This window comes from Protopterus annectens, chromosome 5.part0, assembly GCF_019279795.1.
Source record: "Protopterus annectens isolate FY-2018-M chromosome 5.part0, PAN1.0, whole genome shotgun sequence".
NCBI lineage: Eukaryota > Metazoa > Chordata > Ceratodontiformes > Protopteridae > Protopterus > Protopterus annectens.
Window position 1 is genome coordinate 934,235,741 of NC_056735.1, and position 24,565 is coordinate 934,260,305.

A 24,565-nucleotide genomic window follows, 5' to 3' on the forward strand; every position below is an offset into this window, starting at 1 on the left:
GAAAAAGTACCAATGGAACTGCTGTGGTCTAAGAAAATGGAGCTACTATAGTGGACAAAGTTCTTTGTTTTAGGCTGCCATAATATTTATAATTTACATACAAATGTAGCCCACAGACTGATGCTCAAATTGCAGACTTCACTATTACACACATATCTATTTTCTTGCAGGGACACTTCTATAGAAAAATAAAAACACACTAAATAGTTAGTGCACTGAATTTATGTTGACTGTGCACAAATACTAGCTCAGAGCTGAAACTGGTTTAGTAACTATCTCAGGAAAGTAGAAATATGAAAGGAGGTAGGGAGACCAAGAGTGACTTACCTGAAGTCATGCAGTTCACTAAAGACAGGAGGATATAAATAATGGGAGTAACAAGTCTAGAAGAAGTGAAGAAAAATATAAGAGAAAGAAATAGTTTGAGAAGTAGAAGTAAATGTCACTGTCTATTTGGAAGGAAAGAGTAAAAGCTGACCAGCAGGACATCAGTGGAGCAGGGCTTGCAGACTATAAGGCTATTGCTTACAAGCTAGGACATTGAAGCACTTGTCTTCAAATTAGTCACTGTGCAGGCTAACTAAGATATATGCAGAAGACTGAACACCTCTATCACTTACTTATAGCACAAGGCCGAAGGCCTGTTTGGATGAAATTGCTCTGTGTATATTTATGTTTCCAGTGAACCTGTTGACATACTCATAGTGTGGCATAAAAAGAAATCAATTTCTAACTTAATGGCCACTGTATTTGAATCAGCAGACAGTCCTGAGATGTGTACTAAGCTGTCCTGTGAAATACTGAGCCACCATGCTACTATGTGGACAATGGCAGAGACATTTACATAAAGTATGCAAATATAAATACATGCAAAGTGATGGTAGTGAGTATTACACAAAATTAGATATTTTTTTCTAAAACGCCTTTATTGCATTATCACCCAAGACATAATCACACATACATTAACAGAAAAGAAAACAAACCATATTAGCATTTTCATTTACAGGCATAATGCATTACATATATGTTTTCTTCCTTTTTAACAATTGTCATTCACTCCTACATTTCATAGAGTCACCAGTTCATGCCCTCCCTTAAACTTCACTCCTGAACATTATTAGCAGGAAGGAAATTTATGGCAGCAGGTTGAACAAAGTGTATGGATCATCATTTTTCAGAAGTGACCTTTTAGCAGAAGCTGCGGTTTGTCAACCCAATTAGAAACTATAAGAAATGCAAGTTAAAATACAGATTACTTTTCTATCTTAAAAGTTTTTTCCATCAGCAGGTGTCTTGGCAGTAACACATGCAGAAGAAGCCAAGACCATGTGGAAAGTTTTTTTAACCCTTTACATTTGCTGTAATCATGCAAACATTACTTAAATTGGGCTTTCTGATTCTAAAATATATTTTTTTACTTTAGTTCCATCCAGAGCTGGATTATAGCCAATGGGGTCCTAGACAGGCTACTGGATCCCACCACCACCCCCAGAACAATTCTAGTGTCTCATTACTTGTCTATTTTTCCCCAGTTACTGTAACTACTGTTCAAACCTGTCAGTGTGCATACTATTTTTTTTTACGTCTACAAAAATTACACATAGTTGGAAATAATTTCATACTTTTATTTCAGATTTTATAGCACAAACAAAGATAACCATTTGCTAAACAAAACAATGTCATAATTAAAAGAGACTTAACATGAACAACAGCAAACTTATCTGCCCTTGAAACTGCATTGAAAACAGCATTCATAAAATGCATCTGGTCAGTGGTGGATTAAGTTTACCTTTAGGCTTTTGTCAAATTATAGGTCCAGTCCACACATCTTTAGGACTATGCAACCATACAAGTGCATATGTTCTTTGGTTCACCTTCCTGATTGTTTTAAATTGTATTAAGTTACATACCTTGTAAAACACAGCACCACATGTTAGAATGTGTTTTAAATTGGTAAATTTGAATATTTTTCTAGTAAGCAATGAAAAAAAACATATTAACCAATAATGACAAAATTACCCATTTCAGAACATTTCTGCCATAAAAGGCCACTCAGACTTTTGGCATTACAATCCACCAATACTACCCAATATGCACAATTTTTGCAGAAGTAAAAGTAATCTGAATAATTCCACATTAAATAAATCTGTAACTAATGAAGAGGCTGCTTTTGGCAAACAATTTTAAATCTGAGTATTTCATCTATAAATTCAGTGGCTGTTGCCCTTGAAGAATAAATTACCTATGTTACATAAAAAAATAAGAAATTGGTAAGTTGGCAATATTGCAATAGGTAATGACTGGTAAATAGACAAGTTTGTAGTTATTAGGCATCTCATCCAAAAGAGAGCATACTCAGGAGTACAGCACCGCCACACCCCTTAAAGTGCACCACAGCATCAGCAATCCATCTATATCATGTGGGAATAGAACCCACAGCCTTCTGCACCTTTTGTTTTATTAGCAATGCTTTCAAACTCTATAGCACAAACACAGATGGCCATTTGTTAAACAAAACAGTTGCACATAGAAAACAGACAGCATGAGCAACAGTAAACTTCTCTTCCCTTGAAACTCACATTTTCTTGAAAATTCACAGAAACTCACATTCCTTGAAAATGCACCCTTTATGACTAAGTAAGCAGCATACCTATCAACCTCTTAGCACAAGAAATCTGGATAAAGCCAAAACAAGGGAAGGAGAGACAAAGGCCCAAATATAGGGATATATTTTAAACATTAGTCTTTTAAACTTAGAAAGTTGCTAGAACAGAATAACAGGATTTGTGTTAGCATGCATTTTCTGAATGATATGAAGTCTGAATTTCAAATGTCTTTCATTATTAAGAGGCATCAAACCTCAACGATTATGAAAACAAAAATTTTATGAAGAACAGATCAAAAATATGAGTTAAAAATCTGAACAGTTGGGAGGTATGGTGAGAAGTAGAGGATTCAGGCTGTCTGCTGTAACCAAGAGTACAGGGTTTGAGACACACGCACACACACATACACAGACACACACACAGACACACACACAGACACACACAGCACACAGACACACACACACATACAGACACACACACAGACACACAGACACATATACACACACACACACACACACACACACACACACACACACACACACACACACACACACACATACACACACACATTCTCTGTTTAAATCCTGTGCATGAAAGCCATAGTGGGATCCAATGTTTAAATCTGTGTCTGTGTGTGAGTCATACTCAAGATGCATGCAGAAATGCAGAATGTGACTGCGTCCTTAAAGGAGGAATGTAATTAAAAGTTGTGGCAGCCCCCCGGCCAGCATCCCCCTCAGACAGCGGGTCATAGGCAATTGCATAGGTCACTTAGTGCTGGATCCAGCTCTGGTTACATCAGTAGACATACATTTAAATCAGTAGACCTATATGTAACAAGTTTAAAAAAAAAATTCTGTTTGAATGTACTGTATGCTGGGCATCTGTCCAATTACTTCTTAATTCTTTGTCATCCAGTGGTACATTTTGATGATGTTATATGAAGAAAGCAGTGTGCAGTTCAATACCTCTTGGTTTTGAATCATAGGAAGTCCTGATATGATCATTACAGATAATGAATTTCTATAACATTCATCTATTTTGAGCACAGCCCAAATGTACTCAAGGACTCAGAGTGGCCGCTGAGTTGGGCTGATGTTCTCTGGCACAGCAGTTCCACCTGTATGTCATGCCTGGTATTGATGGTAGGTGGAGCTGCATGGCCATGATGCTGTTCTGTGCAAAAACTCCATCTGTAGGCAAGCATGACTGACATGCCTGCATTCTCCATAAGTCCAAAAAGAAGAAGGCAACTCTGCAGTGCTAAAGTAACTATTAAACAACAAAGCTTTTTGACTGAAAATCCTTCTCAGTGTAATACAAACAAGCAAGTAAAGCACTTCATTAAATACAAAATTACTAAAATCACAAGACACAGCCCAACCAACCACAGCCCATCACCAATTATTCAATTAACAATATAAAAGCACACTTAAAAATAAAATAAAAAGACTTATAAGAAAAATAAATAAATAATTCGAATATAATGCAATTCTAAAAAGATATATTCACTTCAAACAGTACTGGTTTAGTATTGACCGTCTTATTTATTCCGGGTATATGATCTGCCTGCATCTGCACTATCCAATCATATTCCTTCAACTCTAACTTGTTATTTATATCACCACTCCTTGGATTCTTAGAGTGTGTCTCAATTACTCTAATCAAAATCATGATAGATGTCATTATACTTTACAAGTTACTTTAGCAATGCAGAGCTGTTTTCTTCTTTTTTGACTTTTGCAGTTTGTTATTGTTTATTTGTTTTATTCATTTAATTAACTTTTGTTTACTGGGAAAGTTTGACTTGGAATGAACCAATTTACAGAGGAGGCCTGGGGAGAAAAGCTCCAGACACATGTCTTTGTTAATCTCTGCTTTTGGTTGTTTTTTGGATAAGCGTGGGCACTATATATTTTTTTATAATGACGCAGCCTGCCTTGGAAGGAAATTTGCCAACCAATCAGAGTCATTTATTAAATGAACTTCTTACCACATGTATCAACACACTTTTGAATCAAATGAATGATGTTGCCACCAGCAATGGATCTAGTGTTCTACAATCCGAAGATAAGTGTTCAAGCCGTATCAAAGCCCTGCAGCGTTAGGTGCAAATGTTTAAAAGGCTACAGTGGCAACGGTTTACTTTTGCAGCATATATTGAGCTTGGTGTGGTTTCATGAGGACTGAGGATCCTAAAAATGCCTTCTATTGGGAACACTTATCCTGACCTTCTTAAAAAATGGCAGGAATTAAACTTGAAGCTCAGTTTTGACTACATGACAATAATGAATCAGTTTTTTTACAAAATAGAAAATGACTTATACGATGAAATTAATAAACCTGAGAGTGAAGTTTCTGTCCTGTTTTCATTCAAGGATGATTTTCCTGTATATAATGAAATGGTTGAGTGTATATTACCATTGACTGGAGACCATTAAGAAATGTAAATTAATGAGGGTTATTAATGATTCTCGGTTTTGTAACATATATTCTTGGTCTAAGGAATCCAGTTTAAAACTACCAATGAGTTAGATGATATCAGAATGCCAATAAACACTGGCCATCCCTTTATTACTCATCAACAACAGACTGAATTTCCTGTTCCTAATGGTGCTACTCCTTCGACGAGCACTCCACTGACTTTTCCTGTCACCTCATTGGTAGAAAAATCAACACTACCACAAATACTTCTGAGGGTTTTCCAAAGATTCCACCAATGGTGCACCAAGTTTACCGGAGAAAATCACTGCCTACAGATGAGATCTCTCCAAGGGGCGTTCCCAAAGAAGAGGAGGAGGAAGAAACAGTTGCAGTGGCCCACAAAGATGCATCAGATCGAACCCCCACCAGCAATAAACACTAATTCTGTGATTAATTTATTGGATTTGGAATTATCTAATGCTGGTGTTGCCTTACTAAGTCAAGGCATTAAGTTTATTCCTTCGTATATGGACACACTTGTGAATGCATTAACAGACTTGAAGGTGTTTGCACGTAATTTGCATTTTAAATTTATATTTAATGATTCCCTTCCCTCTAGTGCTCAGATATGTAAAAAAATCCACTGCGTTCATATCACTTAGTAATCCAGTCATTACTGCCTTTCATGATGTATGCGAGCAGCAACATTGTAAGTTATATGAATGAAATGACTTTAAGAAAATGTATAATATACCAAAATGTGAATATGAGGCACTGTTGACACTACAAGAAAATAATGATGTAATAATTAAAGTGGCTGATAAGGGTGGTGCGATTGTTTTAATGAATCACGGTGACTATATTAGTCTTATGAATTAACTTCTAGCTGATGGATGTGTTTTTTAAGAAAATAACTAGTCTTGATATTACTAAATCTATTAATAATATCAGTATGTGTACTTATAATTTACAAGTCATGAATGATACTTCTATTGAAACTTTTTTAACAGTCTCATGCCCTGTAATTCCAGTGTTATACGGTCTGCCTAAGATTCATAAATCTTTGTCCTGCCCCCCCCCCCCCACAATGAGACTGATTGTGTTGGGTAGGGGCTGGGCAACTGAACCAATTTTACTGTATCTACAAAATATTTTAAGTAAATACCTGATTTATGTTAAAAAAGTTTTATTAGGGACACTGGTGATTTTTTGGTTAAATGAGTGGTGTAAAATTAATTGTAGCTGTGATATTACTTTTTTCACCTTGGATATCAAGTCTTTGTTCACAGTGATTCCTAATCATTATGGGATCAATGCATTTAAGTAATTGTTTTATACACAGTCAATATAAAGGGAAAGAAACTGAGACATTATGCAAATTGCTTGAGTTAGTTCTCTAGAATAATGTCTTCATTTTTTATGAACAACTTTATCATCAAATTGCGTGTGTAGCGATGGGTACGCCTATCACCAACTGTGCTAATCTCACACTTAGTAAATGGGAGGAAACATATGTCGATAATGGACCGGAGAGATTTAAATCTAAAGTTACTTTTTATAAGGGTTTTTTAGATGATGGGTTTTTTATATGGCAAGGTCAGCAAGATTAACTCATTAAGTTTGTTGAATTTTTAAATCAGACAACTGAATTTTTGGAATTAAAAATCAATTCATCTGAAGTGGATATACATTTTTGGTAGTTAAATTAGAATATGATGGCTTTGAAATTAATACCAGTATTTAAAAGAAGGATATACATGCAAACGGCAAGTGGGCATGTTAAGCATACCTTCAAAGGAATTGTAAAGAGCCAGTACCTATGGGTAAGTAGATTAAATACTGACACCACAAGATACACAGATCAAATGGCTGAAATGACAGCGGAGTTTAAGGAAAGGAGTTATAATCAACAGACCTTAGACAGTATTAGAGAGGATATTATGAATGAAAGAGACGGTGAAGCTAAGCACTACTTCTCTGGCCATATTATGTCAATGAACATAATGACACACTACGCTACCTAACAACTTATAGTAGATGTACTGATGCAGTGAAGGATGTAATTATGAATAACTGGAGCATTCTAGGAGCCATGCCAAAACTTAAACACTTTATAGGGGATAAACCTTCCTTTGCTTATAGGAACTGTTCAACCTTGAAGAACCGGTTATGTTATAAAGGCATGACTTCTAGTACAAGATTAAAATCCTATAATAAGGCTGGAACTTTTCCTTGCTTTAACTGCTCTTGTTGTAATGTTATATGTACTGATAACACCTTTCTACATCCTATATCTGAAAAGATTTGTATATTTAAATGCACTGTGACATGCAACACACCTTTTATTATTTATTTGGTTATTTGCACAAACTGTATCCAAAAGAACAAACCCATGAAACAGGCAGGCTCCGGAGATCCCAAAAAGACACAGCAGTCCGAGATGTGTAGAGTCTTCTTAACGCAGAATTTATTATTGTTAAAAAATGTAAAAACAGCGTTTTCGCTACCAAGAAAATGCTGTAGCTTCTTCAGAGAACAGATAAAAAGTAACTTGAATATTAGCGCCACTTATACAAAGCTAGGTGTAGTTAATTAGTGGTTAATACACATAATTTCCTTTCATACTGAACTAAACAGATTAGTTTACATTGCGTACTAGTGAAGTTGTTGTAGTTAAACATAAAATTATAAAAACATAAGATAATGCAAAACATTAAGCCAAATTTTTAAAGAACTTAGAGTATATGAATTAAATAAATAAATAAACTCATCCTGCAGAAATTGTTATTCTGAAACAGTTCTTGTATGTATACAATATATATATGTGTACAAATACACAATTTGAGCCCTTTATAAAAGGACTAAGCACCCTGATGTTATGTAAATATCAATCAAATAATTTTGTAATGAGACGCACTAATATAGTGAGCATTTATATTTTACTATGATAATTGAGTATGTATAATATGTCATAGTATTATAAATTATTAATGCATTGTATAATAAAAATAATAACAAAAATAAAATTGTATATATTGTGAACGAATAAATATGTATAAAATAAAAGTTATGTGTATTATCAATAATTGTGTTGTAATTAAATCATTACTACAATAGGTAATATAATATCTATTGAACAGGTGTGTGATGTTAACGTAGATATGAATTAAGATAATCATATCACTAATATGTGTGTGTACAAAATGTATGGTAGTAACACCAAATTAATACAATAAATGTACAATGAGTGTCACCAACAATATTACATATTTATATATTTTTATCTAAGATAACTTTTCATTTTAAGCAGATAGGAAATATTACAATTTTCATTCAAACCAGGGGAGTGGAATGCATTAAGTTTTATTTGCCATTCCAACTCCCTGGTTTCCAAGATGGTAGATATAGGGCCACCTCTGATATTATATGGAATATGGTCAATGGCAATAAAGTGAAACTTATGTCCAATGTGTTGATCAATGTGTTTTGCTAAAGCGTTGTCATTTTTGCATTTCCTGATTGCGTACATATGTTGGTAAATCCTCTCTTTAAATTTACGATCTGTTTTACCAACATAGTACGCAGGGCAACTATCACAGGTGGCTAGATAAACAATGGACTTAGTCTCACAATTTATTTTGTGATTAATGGTGTATTTTTTGCCATTGAGTTGAAAAGAGTTACCTGTCTTGAGACTACTACACCAGTTACAATGCCCACACATGAACGTCCCTTTCTGTTTTGAGAACAAGTCAGCACTTGTATTTTTCTCTAATAGAGCCTTTAAGTTTTTTCCTTTCCTGTAAACAATAAGGGGCTTAGTCCCTAGTTTCTCCAATAATAAACTGTTACTGGTGATAAAAAGCAATTCTTGTAAAGAATAGAATAAATTTGTTTAGAGTCTGTACTGTATGTTGTAATAAAACTAGACGAGTACTTCTGTGTCTCAGCATGAGTGTGAGTCAAAGAAGTTACCAGGTCTAGGTGTAGTGTCTCAGTAGAGTATGTAGAGACATCAGTGAATCCTCTAATATTGTTGTTCAAAAGAGGTGTATAAAAGCCATTCTCTCGATTATTCCTAACCTCTAATGTTAGCTCATGAATTAGTGACTCAGGGTAGTCACGACTACTAAACATATCAAAAAGGAATTGACATTCAATGTCAAATTTGGCTTCAGTACTACACATCTTTACTGCTCTGATGAGCTGTCCCTTAACTATAGAATGTTTCTGTTTGAACGGATGTTGACTAGAAAAATGGAGGAACGAATTACAGTAGGTTGGTTTTCTGTGAATAGAAGAAATCATAGAACCATCCTCTGTAATTTTCTCAAGTTTAACATCCAAGTAGTCAATGGAAGATGTGGAAAATTGATGTGTGAACCTAAAAAATTGAGTGGTGTTGTTCATGTATTCAAGCAAATGTAGAGCATCCTGTTCTGTACCTCTGAATATAATGAAAATGTCATCAAGGTATCTGGTATAGTAAACTAACTGGTGTGTATAATTTGAATTATCAAGGATAAAACATTTTTCCCAATAAGCTACAAAAATATTAGCCACAGAAGTACCGCAAGGTGAACCCATTGCATTGCCTTGTGTTTGCAGGAAATATTGCTTGTCAAAAGTGAAAAAAATTAGATGATAAAATGATCTCTAACAGGTCCGTCACTGTGTCAATCTCATTTCTAGGAGCTCCTAAGTTGGTCAAAATGTTAGCTGTCCATTCAATGGCCTCCAGGTGTGGTATAGAGGTGTAGAGATCCACCACATCTATGGTACGGAAGTTGCAAAATGGGTCTAAGTTAAGCTTATTGATATCAGAAAGGAAGGACCATGAATCCTTACAAATACAAGGTATTAGTTTGATGTATTTAGAAAGGATGTTGTCTACTAGGCATGCACATGGATGAGTCATGGAAGACCTTGCGTCTATAAGGGCTCTCATGGGTGGATTGTGAAGGTCTTTGTGGATTTTAGGGATTCCAAAGATAATAGGGGTCTTTGGTGATGTAATATCTATAAATTGGTAAGTATCATTATCTATTTTACCTGCCAAAAATAAGTCTCTAAAATAGCCCCTATTTCTAGAGTAGGCTGTGTTCATCTCGTTTAGAGAAGATGGTGTGTATGCTGGACTATCTAGAATGTGCAACATCTTTTCAGTATAGTCTCTGTTGACAAAGATGACCAGCCCTCCCCCTTTGTCAGGTTTTAAGACCCTCACTGGCAAGTTGCAAAGTTCATGCAAAAGTGTTTGTTGCCCATTAGAAATGTTGTATTTCTGTTGCCCAGAGGAGAACCTTCTATTTGCTTCCAGATACCTTAAGTCAAATTCACATGCTCTCTCAAAGAGAGACAAGTCAGGGTGTAGTGGAGGGTTGAATACACTTGGTAACTTTAGTTTGTAACACTCTTGTTGCATGGGGGCAGAAAACAATAAACCCAGATTGAGTTTACGTGTAAAACATTTTAAATCAATGATAGTGTCAGTCAAGTTGAAATGACAGCTGGGTACAAAAGTATTACCAAAAGCTAATAAATCAATTAACTCTTGCTCTATTTTGAAACTAGAAAAGTTATAAATTTTAAAGTCCCCTTTTGTGTTCACAAGAATGTTTAAGACTGTGTTATGTCCTGTTTCTAAGTCACAGTCCAAATTTAGGATTGGTAGTTGTTCCACCGTCTGTTCCTGAAGCCCGATTGGTGGTTGTTGTTGCGTTGCCCTATAAAACCTTTGTTGTGATTTTGTTGGCCTTCCTCCTGGTGCCGAGGGGCGTTGTGATTGTTGTAACTACTGGCCTTAATTCTGTTGCTCCGACGTGGACCCTGAGTAACTTCCAGGTCGAATTCTTCCTGGATGATGTCCATGTGGGAATCATGGTGATGCCCAGGGTCATTAACATTAGAAGGAGGTGGTGGGTCAGTAGTAGAAGGCTCACATTGTGCAAGTGGAATCATTAATTTAACATAGGCTTTGTTCTGTTGGTAAGCTAGTCTATCTCTACGGAGTTTTTTGGTTTTATTTACTTTGAGTTTGGACAACAGTGCGTCTATGCTATTAAAAATACGAGCATAGTCATATTTGTATCTAACAAAGTCTAAGTCCACTTTTATTAAGTTGTCCAAATCATTAATTTCTGTTGTAAGGGTGGAAATGTGGAGTGTGTAGTGCTTAATCATAAGTTCCAATAGTTTAAACCCCTGCTGGTCAAACAAAGTTCTCAAATCAGTTAGAAAAGCTTCATCAGCGAGTAAACCTGTAGGTGCAAAAGAACTGCATAGTCCTTTTGGAATTATTTTATCTTGAAGGCATTGTTTGAAGTAACACACTTCAAGTTGCAACTTTCTTAATTTTAAAAGTTTCTGATCAAATACCTTAAGTCTGCTCACTAGAGAGTCCATGATTACTGCAGTCTCAGCTGTTTGTAGTGCCGGTAGTTCCTGTAATCCTTGCTGCATGAATGAAAATGAATCCAAATCAGAAATCCATTCACGAAGAACCGGAACCCCAATAAGCACATTATTGAGTCCATTGTTAGCTCCCGAAGGGTCTAACAAAACTTGTGCAGGAGAGTCAAGGTTACCAGCAGTAGAATTGTTAATACTACGTTGACCTGCTGGAATGGAAGAAAAACTCGTAGTTCCAGGAAAGTTACGTTGTGAAGTAGCGCTAACATTGTTGTCATCTGCCGTTCTGTGATCTAAATGATCCAGGCGAGAGTTTAGCTGATCAAGCCGTTGTGTTATCACGGCCAGTAAAGAAGTCATATCTGTATTAGAGTCAGGTCTTTCTGGGTTAGTTAACCCGAAGATGTTCGGACTTACCGGGCTGACTGGTGAACCTGAAGCCATAAATAAAAAAATGCACAAACTGTATCCAAAAGAACAAACCCACGAAACAGGCAGGCTCCGGAGATCCCAAAAAGACACAGCAGTCCGAGATGTGTAGAGTCTTCTTAACGCAGAATTTATTATTGTTAAAAAATGTAAAAACAGCGTTTTCACTACCAAGAAAATGCTGTAGCTTCTTCAGAGAACAGATAAAAAGTAACTTGAATATTAGCGCCACTTATACAAAGCTAGGTGTAGTTAATTAGTGGTTAATACACGTCATTTCCTTTCATACTGAACTAAACAGATTAGTTTACATTGCGTACTAGTGAAGTTGTTGTAGTTAAACATAAAATTATAAAAACATAAGATAATGCAAAACATTAAGCCAAATTTTTAAAGAACTTAGAGTATATGAATTAAATAAATAAATAAACTCATCCTGCAGAAATTGTTATTCTGAAACAGTTCTTGTATGTATACAATATATATATGTGTACAAATACACCATTTGAGCCCTTTATAAAAGGACTAAGCACCCTGATGTTATGTAAATATCACTCAAATAATTCTGTAATGAGACGCACTAATATAGTGAGCATTTATATTTTACTATGATAATTGAGTATGTATAATATGTCATAGTATTATAAATTATTAATGAATTGTATAATAAAAATAATAACAAAAATAAAATTGTATATATTGTGAACGAATAAATATGTATAAAATAAAAGTTGTGTGTATTATCAATAATTGTGTTGTAATTAAATCATTACTACAATAGGTAATATAAAATCTAATGAACAGGTGTGTGATGTTAATGTAGATATGAATTAAGATAATCATATAACTAATATGTGTGTGTACAAAATGTATGGTAGTAACACCAAATTAATACAATAAATGTACAATGAGTGTCACCAATAATATTACATATTTATATATTTTTATCTAAGATAACTTTTCATTTTAAGCAGACAGGAAATATTACAATTTTCATTCAAACCAGGGGAGTGGAATGCATTAAGTTTTATTTGCCATTCCAACTCCCTGGTTTCCAAGATGGTAGATATAGGGTCACCTCTGATATTATATGGAATATGGTCAATGGCAATAAAGTGAAACTTATGTCCAATGTGTTGATCAATGTGTTTTGCTAAAGCGTTGTCATTTTTGCATTTCCTGATTGCGTACATATGTTGGTAAATCCTCTCTTTAAATTTACGATCTGTTTTACCAACATAGTACGCAGGGCAACTATCACAGGTGGCTAGATAAACAATGGACTTAGTCTCACAATTTATTTTGTGATTAATGGTGTATTTTTTGCCATTGAGTTGAAAAGAGTTACCTGTCTTGAGACTACTACACCAGTTACAATGCCCACACATGAACGTCGCTTTCTGTTTTGAGAACAAGTCAGCACTTGTATTTTTCTCCAATAGAGCCTTTAAGTTTTTTCCTTTCCTGTAAACAATAAGGGGCTTAGTCCCTAGTTTCTCCAATAATAAACTGTTACTGGTGATAAAAAAAGAATTCTTGTAAAGAATAGAACAAATTTGTTTAGAGTCTGTACTGTATGTTGTAATAAAACTAGACGAGTACTTCTGTGTCTCAGCATGAGTGTGAGTCAAAGAAGTTACCAGGTCTAGGTGTAGTGTCTCAGTAGAGGATGTAGAGACATCAGTGAATCCTCTAATATTGTTGTTCAAAAGAGGTGTATAAAAGCCATTCTCTCTCTCTCTCTTATTCCTAACCTCCTACCTAACTCACTAGTACGCAATGTAAACTAATCTGTTTAGTTCAGTATGAAAGGAAATGACGTGTATTAACCACTAATTAACTACACCTAGCTTTGTATAAGCGGCGCTAATATTCAAGTTACTTTTTATCTGTTCTCTGAAGAAGCTACAGCATTTTTTTGGCAGCGAAAATGCTGTTTTTACATTTTTTAACAATAATAAATTCTGCGTTAAGAAGACTCTACACATCTCGGACTGCTGTGTCTTTTTGGGATCTCCGGAGCCTATTTGGTTATTTGGTTATATGCAAGGGCTGTATGAGTTTTTATGTAGGAATCTCAAAGAAAGAATTGTTGAGCAAAAGTCTGAAATGTGCAGGGGTGTTATGACTAATGCTCTAGTGAAGCATTTAGCTGAATATGGCATCCATCGTGACTTTTTTTTACAGTAATTGAGACACTCTCTAAAAATCTGAGGGGTAGTGATATAAATAACAAGTTAGAGTTGAAGAAATATGATTGTATAGTGTGTATGCAGGCAGATCATGTACCTGGAATAAATAAGGTAGTCAGTATTAAGCCAATACTTAACAATAAACAGTTATGTTTGAAGTTAATATATCTTTTTTGAGTTAAATTATATTGGAATTGCTTATTCTTCTTGTATGTCTTTTTATTTTATTGTAACTGTGGTTTTATATTGCTAACTGAATAAGTGCTGATGGGCTGTAGTTGGTTGGGCTGTGTCTTGTGATTTTAGTAATGCTGTTATTTAATGAAGTGCTTTACTTGCTTGTTTGTATTACACTGATAAAGGATTTTCAATCCAAAAGCTTTGTTGTTTAATAAATTTACTTTAGCACTTCAGAGTTGCTTTCTTCTTTTTGGACTTTTGCAGTTTGTTTGTGATTCTGCTTAACTGCAGCTTGCTATCCTTTGTTAATCTATACCTGCATTCTTCCCATGCAAGATGAGGGATGGGCTGGCAGGGACACTAGACTACCAGAAAATGAAATCTATATTTGAAAACCGAAAGACTGTCAGCCAACTTCACTAGAGTTTGGGAGATGGCTCACACTACAAGGAACCACAAATGGTCTTAGGCTTGCCTCCCCACCCCAATTACAAAAACCTGCAATTCACTTCTGTGTGGAACTCAGCACTTAAGGGAGTATGGCTTGCTACCAGATACTGCCTGCAGTACCTACTCTCACACAAAATGTGGATCCTCTGCTTTTCTGAGAAGCCTATTACATGTAATAAACAGTTTTCTTTCCAGCCTTAATCCAGTCAATGTATAGCACACAAAAATAAGTTACTGTACACTATAATTGTGGTGATTCATATATCCTTAGTTTTCTACCCAAGAGTAGTCATCTCATAGTAGACAACTATTTATTACAGTGTTATGTGTAATGTATTACACTGTATGACAAGCAATATACACTATAAACTTTACAAGAAATCCTATCCTGATTCATTTTACTTTTCTTAATCTTTATTCAAATATAAATGCATTTAGTTGGTGATTTACTGTCTTACTGCCTGAGTGACTGATGAGTGTTAATGGAAAAGTTCAGAGAAGGTCAGAAGGAGTTGCATTGTGTCTTTGTGGACTTAGAGAAAGCATATGACAGGGTGCCTAGAGAGGAGTTATGGCATTGTATGAAGAAGTTGGGAGTGTCAGAGAAGTATGTAAGAGTGGATATGTACGAGGGTAGTGTGACAGCGGTGAGGTCTGCAGTGGAAGTGACGGATGCATTTAAGGTGGAGGTGGGATTACATCAAGGATCAGCTCTGAGCCCTTTCTTATTTGCAATGGTGATGGACAGGTTGACAGACGAGATCAGACAGGAGTCCCTGTGGACTATGATGTTTGCAGATGACATTGTAATCTGTAGTGAGAGTAGGGAACAGGTGGAGGAGACCCTGGAGAGGTGGAGATATGCTATAGAGTGAAGAGGAATGAAGGTCAGCAGGACTAAGACAGAATATATGTGTGTGAATGAGAGGGAGGATAGAGGAATGGTGAGGATGCAGGGAGTAGAGGTGGGGAAGATGGATGAGTTTAAATACTTTGGATCAACAGTTCAGAGTAATGGTGAGTGTGGAAGAGAGGTGAAGAAGAGAGTACAGGCAGGATGGCATGGGTGGAGAAGAGTGTCTGGAGTGATTTGTGACAGACGAGTACCAGTAAGATTGAAAGGGAAGGCCTACAAGAGGGTAGTGAGACCAGCTATGTTATATGGGTTGGAGACAGTGGCATTGACAAAAAGGCAGGAGTCAGAGTTTGACGTGGCAGAGTTGAAGATGTTAAGATTTGCACTAGGTGTGACAAGGATGGACAGGATTAGGAATAAGTATATTAGAGGGTCAGCCCAGGTTGGACAGTTTGGAGACAAAGCCAAAGAGGCAAGATTACATTGGTTTGGACATGTGCTGAGGAGGGATGCAGAGTATATTGGGAAAAAAGATGCTAAGGATGAAGCTGCCAGGTAACAGGAAAAGAGGAAGGCCTAAGATACGGTTTATGGATGTGGTGAAACAGGACATGCGGGTGGTTAGTGTGACAGAGCAAGATGCAGAGGACAGGAAGAAATGGAAACAGTTGATCCGCTGTGGTGACCCCTAACGGGAGCAGCCGAAAGAAAAAGAAGAAGAAGTGAGTGACTGATTGTGCTGCAGTCTGTGGTACTTTTATGTGTTGGAAATTTGTTACAGACTACAGAAAACATGCCTGGCAATTACAAGCTGTTTATCCATCATATTACATCATCAAAAAGCAAGACAGCATGACTAAACATACAGGAAATACAACTACAAGTTTCTTAAAGTTAGCAAATTTAGTCCCGGTGACAAAACTAAAGTAAAAACACTGCATATGTAGGAGCAGGAAGCCCGCTTTATATGATGAGACCATAATTATTGCAGAAAGAAACAGTGAAAAAAAGACCTTTGCACATAATCTTTACAAGAGTTGTTGAGTAGCAAGGGTTTGGTGGAAGATTAAGAATGTTTTGAAGAAAGCCACCTGGACAGAGATGGGGTGACAAAGGTCAGTCAGCTTACTAAATCCTTGTTTATGGATAGGGGTATGTTATTAAAAAATCTGAGGCTGATTATTACAAAAAGAAGCTGTTTCTATTTCTGTGTAAACCAGAGGGTTGTGGAAATTAAGAAATGGGACACCATCAAAATCATTGGAACTGACAACTGCACTATTTGATGGAAAAGTGCATTATTTTGAAGAGAAACCTCTATGAAGTTCATAGCTGCTTACTAAGCTATTGATCCATGATGATCTTTAGTAACCTAGCCCTGCATTCCCATGAAAATCTTAGCCGTTGAATTTTAAGCATGAGTGACCTAGAGATGGCAGGACATTTGCGTTTTACTCTTATCCACATGGGGAAGGGGTACTAAATCAGGGGTGAATTTGTGGTTTCTCATTTATTCGTCCAGACTATGTTTGAATAGATTAAGGGAAGTACTTTGCTTTATAAGGAAAGGAAGATGATTCCAAGAAATGGCATTCACTGTGATACATATCTATCCCTCCATGTTCTATTTATGTTGTTAAGGAGATTAAAGCAATTACTAGAAAATGGAAATCAAAACCTAAATCAATTATACTGGAAGTAGTGAATATAGTAACAGATAAAACAACTGGCATTGAGATCTTTAGAAAAGAGTAGGAACAAACTACATAGGAAAAAATGGGAATTGTGGGAACAATACCTACAAGGGAGGAATGAGGTCTAAAAGACAGCTGGACTTAAATGAGCTCTGTAATGTTTGAGTGAGAAAGATTGGGTAGATTATAAGTATGTATAATGTTTGCAACTGGGAGTGTGTCAGTATGGTTTGTGATGTAAAATGCTTGCAACTAGGATTGTGTCGGTGTGGTTTGTTTTCATTTATATAAATGTATGACTGCCTATGTAGTAAGTGATGGTTTAATAAAGATTTTTCTTGTTTAAAAAAAGAGGGAATTGAATAATGTATGTAATGTTGCTTAGGTTATATGATATATAGCAATATATGTGAAGTATAATGTTTGTTATATTTATATAATTTGATTAATTTTATATGAATGTAAATTTGTCTGCTTCACAAGTGTTACTTCAATAAAGATGTCTGAAGTAAAACAAAAAACTAAAAGATCTCCTGAGCAGGTGTTTATGCCACCATTGGACATGCAGATGTGCAGTACATCAAGGAGGACAGAGTCTGTGGATGACACAGAGAAGAGGGCCAAGGCTTTCAGATGGTCATTTTTTTAAAACTAAGGCCCTTGATTTTCTGGGTGAGAAAACACTGTGTTCATTTAAATTGTGTTAAGTGTTTGCACAGGTACATACCAAACAGGGCATTATGCTCAGCAATCAGACTAAGTGCCAAATACAGTGAAATGATCACATCCCTGGTCCTAGACATGATACCCTTAATAATAAGCTGTGCAATAGAAAGGACTTTCTACAACAGTGAATACACAGTGATCAAAGGACAGTTTGTTGTCCACAAAGGTTTCTAGGTCTCTAACTACCAATCTGATTTTCAGGGGAGTGTTGTCAATGTGATAGTTACAAGGAAAGTTATGCTTGCTAAAGTTAACTATTATACATATTTTTGTCATTTAGTTTTAGTCCATGGTTATGACAACTTTAAACAATAATTGTTTCAGAAAGGTCCTCTTTGACAGTGGAGAGTTCATCATGGCACCAAGTTTACAATAATCTGCAAAACTGGTCTTCCATAAATGCTTAACATTAGCTCTGACCTATGAGAAGCAAATGCCAAAGAGTAGTGGACAAGCACTGAACTATGGGGCACAGCACTAATGGCAGGTATTTCGGAGGAGATAGAGCCACATACCCTAATTTCTTGGACTCTATTTGTGATCCATTTAGCTATCCAGTGAGTTAGATAGGGATTAACATTTAGCTGAGAGAATTTATCAACAATAGCTAAGTACGGGATGATGTCAAACACATTTTCAAGGCACAGATATGTGGTATGTACTGATTTTTCCTCATGCATTGTTCAGTAACCTTTTCAAAGAAGTCAACCAGTTTATGCAGGAAGGATCTTTCCTTGACAAAAACGAACTAGGTTGGGTCAAGAGTTTGTAGGTTACCTGTGCCATATCACATCATCAAAATGCAAGATAGCAGTTATTAATTCCATAATGATTCTTACCACAGCCATACAGAGGTTGGTCAGACTTCAAGGGCCATAATTACCCATGTTTGTTGATGCCCCATCTTAGTGCAGGGGAACAACTGTGGCTGCCTTCCATTCATCCAGCATGAAGCTTGTTTGGAAGCTTATACTGAATAGTTTCTGTAGGGGGGCTTGACAGATCCTCTTTCAGGCTGGCCGGTAAGCAGCCTAGTCTGTTATCTTGCCATACAGCAGCAATGTTCTTGGCCTTGTATAGCACCTTGAGGACTTATTCATGTCAGAATTGAGGAGGGAGCATAGATGCGGGTAAGTGATCTGGGAATGTAGGGAGAGCATGCCTCTCATATGTCCAGATATTTGCAGAATGTCCATATTTTTGCCTCATATGTTTGACATGTTTCTGATAAAATTGTGGTTTTCTGGCAAATCACTGCCAAATAATTGAGGACTGAAGTCAGAAAATAATGACAGACATTTGAGTTTCAGACTTCATATCTTTCAGAAAATTCATGCTAATGCAAAACCTGTTAGTCTGTCAAATTTCTAAGTTTGTAAGAGTACTACTTAAACAGTGTCCCCATTATTGTGCATCTGTCCCCAATTAGTTGTGGCTTTGTCCAGATTTCTTGATGTAAGAGGTTGAGAGGTATGAAAGGGAGAGAGGGATGGAAGTTAAAACTAAATTTATCCACTAATATATTGGCTATGTTTTCAGAGTCTGAGTATGTGATATCATTTACTAAAAGTTCTATGTGGTGCTAGGGATTGTATCTGAGATTTCTAACACAGTTAATGAAGGCTTTATGATTGCCTTTTGCCTGAGTGTTTATTTTTACCTCATATCTAGCTCTGGCTAATTTGATCAGGGGCTGGAGCTCATTGTTAATTTTAGCAACATCATTTTTGACATCTTGAGAGTTGCATTTATTATTGCATACAATGATTTTTTTCTTTTATTGTAGAGCCCTTTGGGTTCCACCTTAAGGGCTTGTTTTTAAATTTGGCATGTATTTACTTCAGAGGAAGACGGTTGTATCTATGCAGCTATTCACCTGTGCATAGAATGAGGTGGTGAAGGATTCTGCATATGTAATGGGGTCATCATGTTGGAGGGAGATGCTGAATTTAGCCAGGTCACCACTCAGATTTAGTGATCAGCCTTACCATAGTCTCTGAATATTGAGGTATATGAAGATGTTTCCAGATTCAGTCTTATGGTGAATGTGACTGATTTATGGTCCAATATGACTAGGGAAGAAGTTACAACTAGTGGGGTGAGGAACAGTGCTGTCTCACATTAGTGAGGACCATGTCCAGGATATTGTCTCCCCAAGCAGGGTGCAGACTAACTGATCCATAGAGTTTGTATTTATGAAGTCCATAAATCTCCTAGTTGATGGAGGGGGCACTTGAAGTCCCTTAGGAGAATGGGCCTACAGGGGAATAGAAGGGGTCCTTTAATTAGCAATGATGTGATAACATGTTGTGCTAATGGTCTCATCAGCTTGAAGGTGAGATTTTGTTTAATGAACATAGAGACATCATCGCCTTTAGTGCATTTGTCTAATGCGGTGGGCTTAAACGTGTGGCAGTCTGGAAACCATAGACTATGGTGTGCTCTCCTTGAACCACATCTCCATGATGAAACATGTATTACTGCATTCGAAGGTAAGCAGAGCCTGTAGGGAGTGATTCATTTTTTTTTTTTTGCATAAGCTCCTAGCATTGATCAGCAATACCTTTATGTTTCCTGGATTGTTGTAATTAAATGTTCAGATGACAAATGCTGTGACAGCCTATTATTTTATTAAAAAAAAAATATATATATATATATATATATATATATATATATATATATATATATATATACATATACACACACACACACACACACACACACACACACACACACACACACACACACACACACACACACACACCTGATGCATACTCATAGCCAGGAGTTGCTAAGGATTTTTCAAGATTTGTTTAAGTTGCGATACTGATACCGCTACATAAAGACTAACGACTAAGACTGATGATACAAAAGTATAGTATCACTACAGAGCAATTACCCATTTGTAGCTAGATGTCTTAAGAACGGTCTATGTAATGTATCTTTTATTGTGAGTATCTTAAATGTAACTACCGGAGTTTTTGTCGCCGTACCTCTGCTGAAAATGAGCTTTACCCAGTCAGACTTTCCCGGTAAACAAAGACAAACAAATAAACAAACAGAATGAGGGTTCAATGCAAGTTCTGTTTATTTATGTATTTTTGTCAGTTACAGTGCCTTTAATGAATAACAAGTATTGTGAATTATTTATAAATAATATGACATTTAAGTCAAATTATGTAGACTTTAAAAAAATATGTATGTATGTAAATATATATATATATCACAAAATCCAGCACTCGTAAATAAATCAAACCTTGTAAATTCCAAGAAGAAGGGACCCAAAACATTTAAGAACAAACATTCAGGCAACTTACATAGGCCATTCGGCTCCAACAACACAGACCGGTGACCAGTTTCGCCCGCTGGCGTCATCTGTGTGAATTTACCATACAGCAACCACCAATATTTATATACCATGATCCCCATTTAGTTAAAGACATAAAGGTTTTAAAGTGCACATTCCCATATACAAAACCAAGGTCCAAAAAGACACATATATACTCAAAGACATATATCTAAATAATATATATTTCTTTGAGTATATATGTGTCTTTTATATAAATATTGGCGGTTGCTGTATGGTAAATTCACACTGATGATGCCAGGGGGTGAAACCGGTCACTGGTCTGTGTTGTTGGAGCCGAATGGACACTATGTAATCTGCCTGAATGTTTGTTCTACTGGAATAAAGCTTTAATACACCTAATTTAAGTGTTTTGGGTCCCTTCTTCTTGGAATTTACAACAAGACTTGATTTATTTGTGAGTGCTGGATTTTGTGATTCATTTGGACTGTGTATATACCGAGCACCGCATTCGTTTTGGCATGTAGCATTTTGTTCTTGGGTTACTGAAATATATATATATATATATATATATATATATATATATATATATATATATATATATATATATATCTATATATACACACACACACACACACACACACACACATATATATATATTTATATATATATATATATATATATATATATATATATATATATGAGTCTACTTTACTTACCAGAAAAAACACATCGCCGACATTCACTTCACCGAGACAAATACACCGACAAACCAGAAGACCGACATCCATAACACCGACATTCCGACCTGAGGTAAGTAAACGCTTGGCTATCCTGTTGAACTTTGCCCATTACCCCCATGATAGTGCAATCTCAGAGTTGGTATATTTATTCTCAAAATGTGAAGCAACCTCACCGCTGAGTAGATCTCCTTTCAAAAACGAGAAACAGAATGAAAAAAGTGAACGGAGAATCTAGCCACAAATGTAGTCCAAATGTAGTCCAAAGACAACTCTTAAGATACCAGATGAAATCCATAACAAATAATTTATTGATCCAACAGTACATAAGGTAAGCGCTTTCGCGTAGTGAATCCTACACTTCATCAGACAACTATATGCAGAAAACAGAAACTCTTAAATATCACATTGCGCGGGAAAGATTCCATCTAACAAGCAATTAATTCCTAAATAGCAATCAAATTCTTAAAGTACACAGAGCTAATGTTCATTATTAAAACCTATACATAACCCTGTACTGTTATTACTATGCAAAAAACGTTATAAAATCAAGAACAGATAGAGAACCTTACATCTAACAAACAATTAATTCCTAAATAACAATCAAATTCTTAAAGTGCACAAGCTAATGTTCAATATTAAAATCTGTATATAACGCTGTACTATGACTACTATGCAAAAATGTTTACAGAATCATGAACAGTTAAAAAACAATTCATAAGAATAAACTGTGCAAACTAAACTACATCATTTCTATTATATTAACTTATCAAATGTGAATAAATGTAAATAAATACATTAGATTAATTTTAATTTTAAAACAACTTAATTCATGAATTTATAAATAAGTTTATACTAAAGATTCTTTAATTCAAGTACCGGTTTTATGGATAAATAATTATTTAAACCTGGAGGTAAATGTGAACTGAGTTTTAAAATCCATTTCAGTTCCGCTAAAGCTAATTCATTATCAAAATCTCCACCCCGCATGCTCTGTCTTACTACTTGTAAAACTCTAAAACAGAATTTATGAGAAGAATGTTCTGTTATATGTCTAGCCAACGCATTGGTTTCATTGCCTTTGCGAATATCATACAAGTGATTATAAATTCTATCTTGTAGCCTCCTCTTTGTTAAACCCACATAGAAGGCTGGACATAACTCGCATGTGGCAAGGTAGATTATATTTCTAGTATCACAAGTTGCATAGAAACTAGGGATAAATTTAAAATTAGCTACTGGATGCTGGTAAGTTTGTATATTCGTTATGTAACCACATCTATTACAATGATTACAGGGAAAAGTACCCTGAACCACTGCTGTTGATTTAGCAAACAATTTGGAAGCAGTGTGATCATTACATAAAATCTGTTTAAGATTTTCACAATTTTTATATAAAAAACTAGGTTTAGTACCTACTATACCTGTTGTATTAGAATCCATAATAAGTATGTTCCAATTTCTGGAAATAACTTCTTGTATGTTATTTATGTCGCTAGTATATTTTGTGGTATATTTAACAATGTTACTTGTGATGTATGATTTGTTTAAACCTCTATAGTTTTTAGAACTTACAAAATTAGTAGCCATAAAATGTTCCCCAGTGCTGGAGGAATCCAAGAAGCCTAAGACACTCTGTCTAATAATTCTCACCATGTTTGGATCATAACCCCTATCTAGGAAAAGGGTTTCCATTTTCTCGTTTTTGAAAGGAGATCTACTCAGCGGTGAGGTTGCTTCACATTTTGAGAATTATTCCCTTCGTTTTGTTGCAACCACCTGCACACGATGGAACCAGTAGCAATTGCTTCTAATCCTTGTTCGGAGCCGAGGGATACCTTTAACTTGTGGAAAGGTATATTGCATCTAGACTCTAACCCTTTATTGTCTCTGGACTTTACTCATAGTAATGGTACTCCACCTACACACAGCACAGGTGAGAATATAACGGAGTTTACTAACCTGCTAAAACTTTTTGAGAACGATCTTTATCAATTGCAACGTTACTCCTGGCAGAGGCTGCACTTGGAGGCTTGTCTACATTTCCGGGTGATCCCCAGAGGCATGCGGGTTTTCTGTATGCCGACCTATGGGGATTCACACCCGGTTCTTTTAAAACAATGGCAAGACCTAAATATCGAGTTGGGTTTCAATTATGTCAAATTGCTTTTAAAGTATTTTCTGCCATTGGAGAATGAGTTACACAATAAAGTTGACAATGCATATAAAGATCTGACAGAATGTTTTCTTTCTGATTTTTGCCTGAACAGGCTGCATAATGTATGTATACAAGTTAATGCCTTCAGTGACAGATTAAAAAACATTAAACAACGTAAACTCATGAGGGACTACAATAATTTTGCACGGGGCCAAGTGTTTGTTTGGCCCAGATCCCAAAATACACATACTTCTGCCAGCAATCATGACTCTGATGCTTCTAATACAGCAGAAACACCTCCAACTCAATCTAATGATATCTCAGGTGTTTCATTATTACCAGTGGTGCCAACATCTATTGCCTCATTTCCATCAGGGCGTGATGACTCCTTT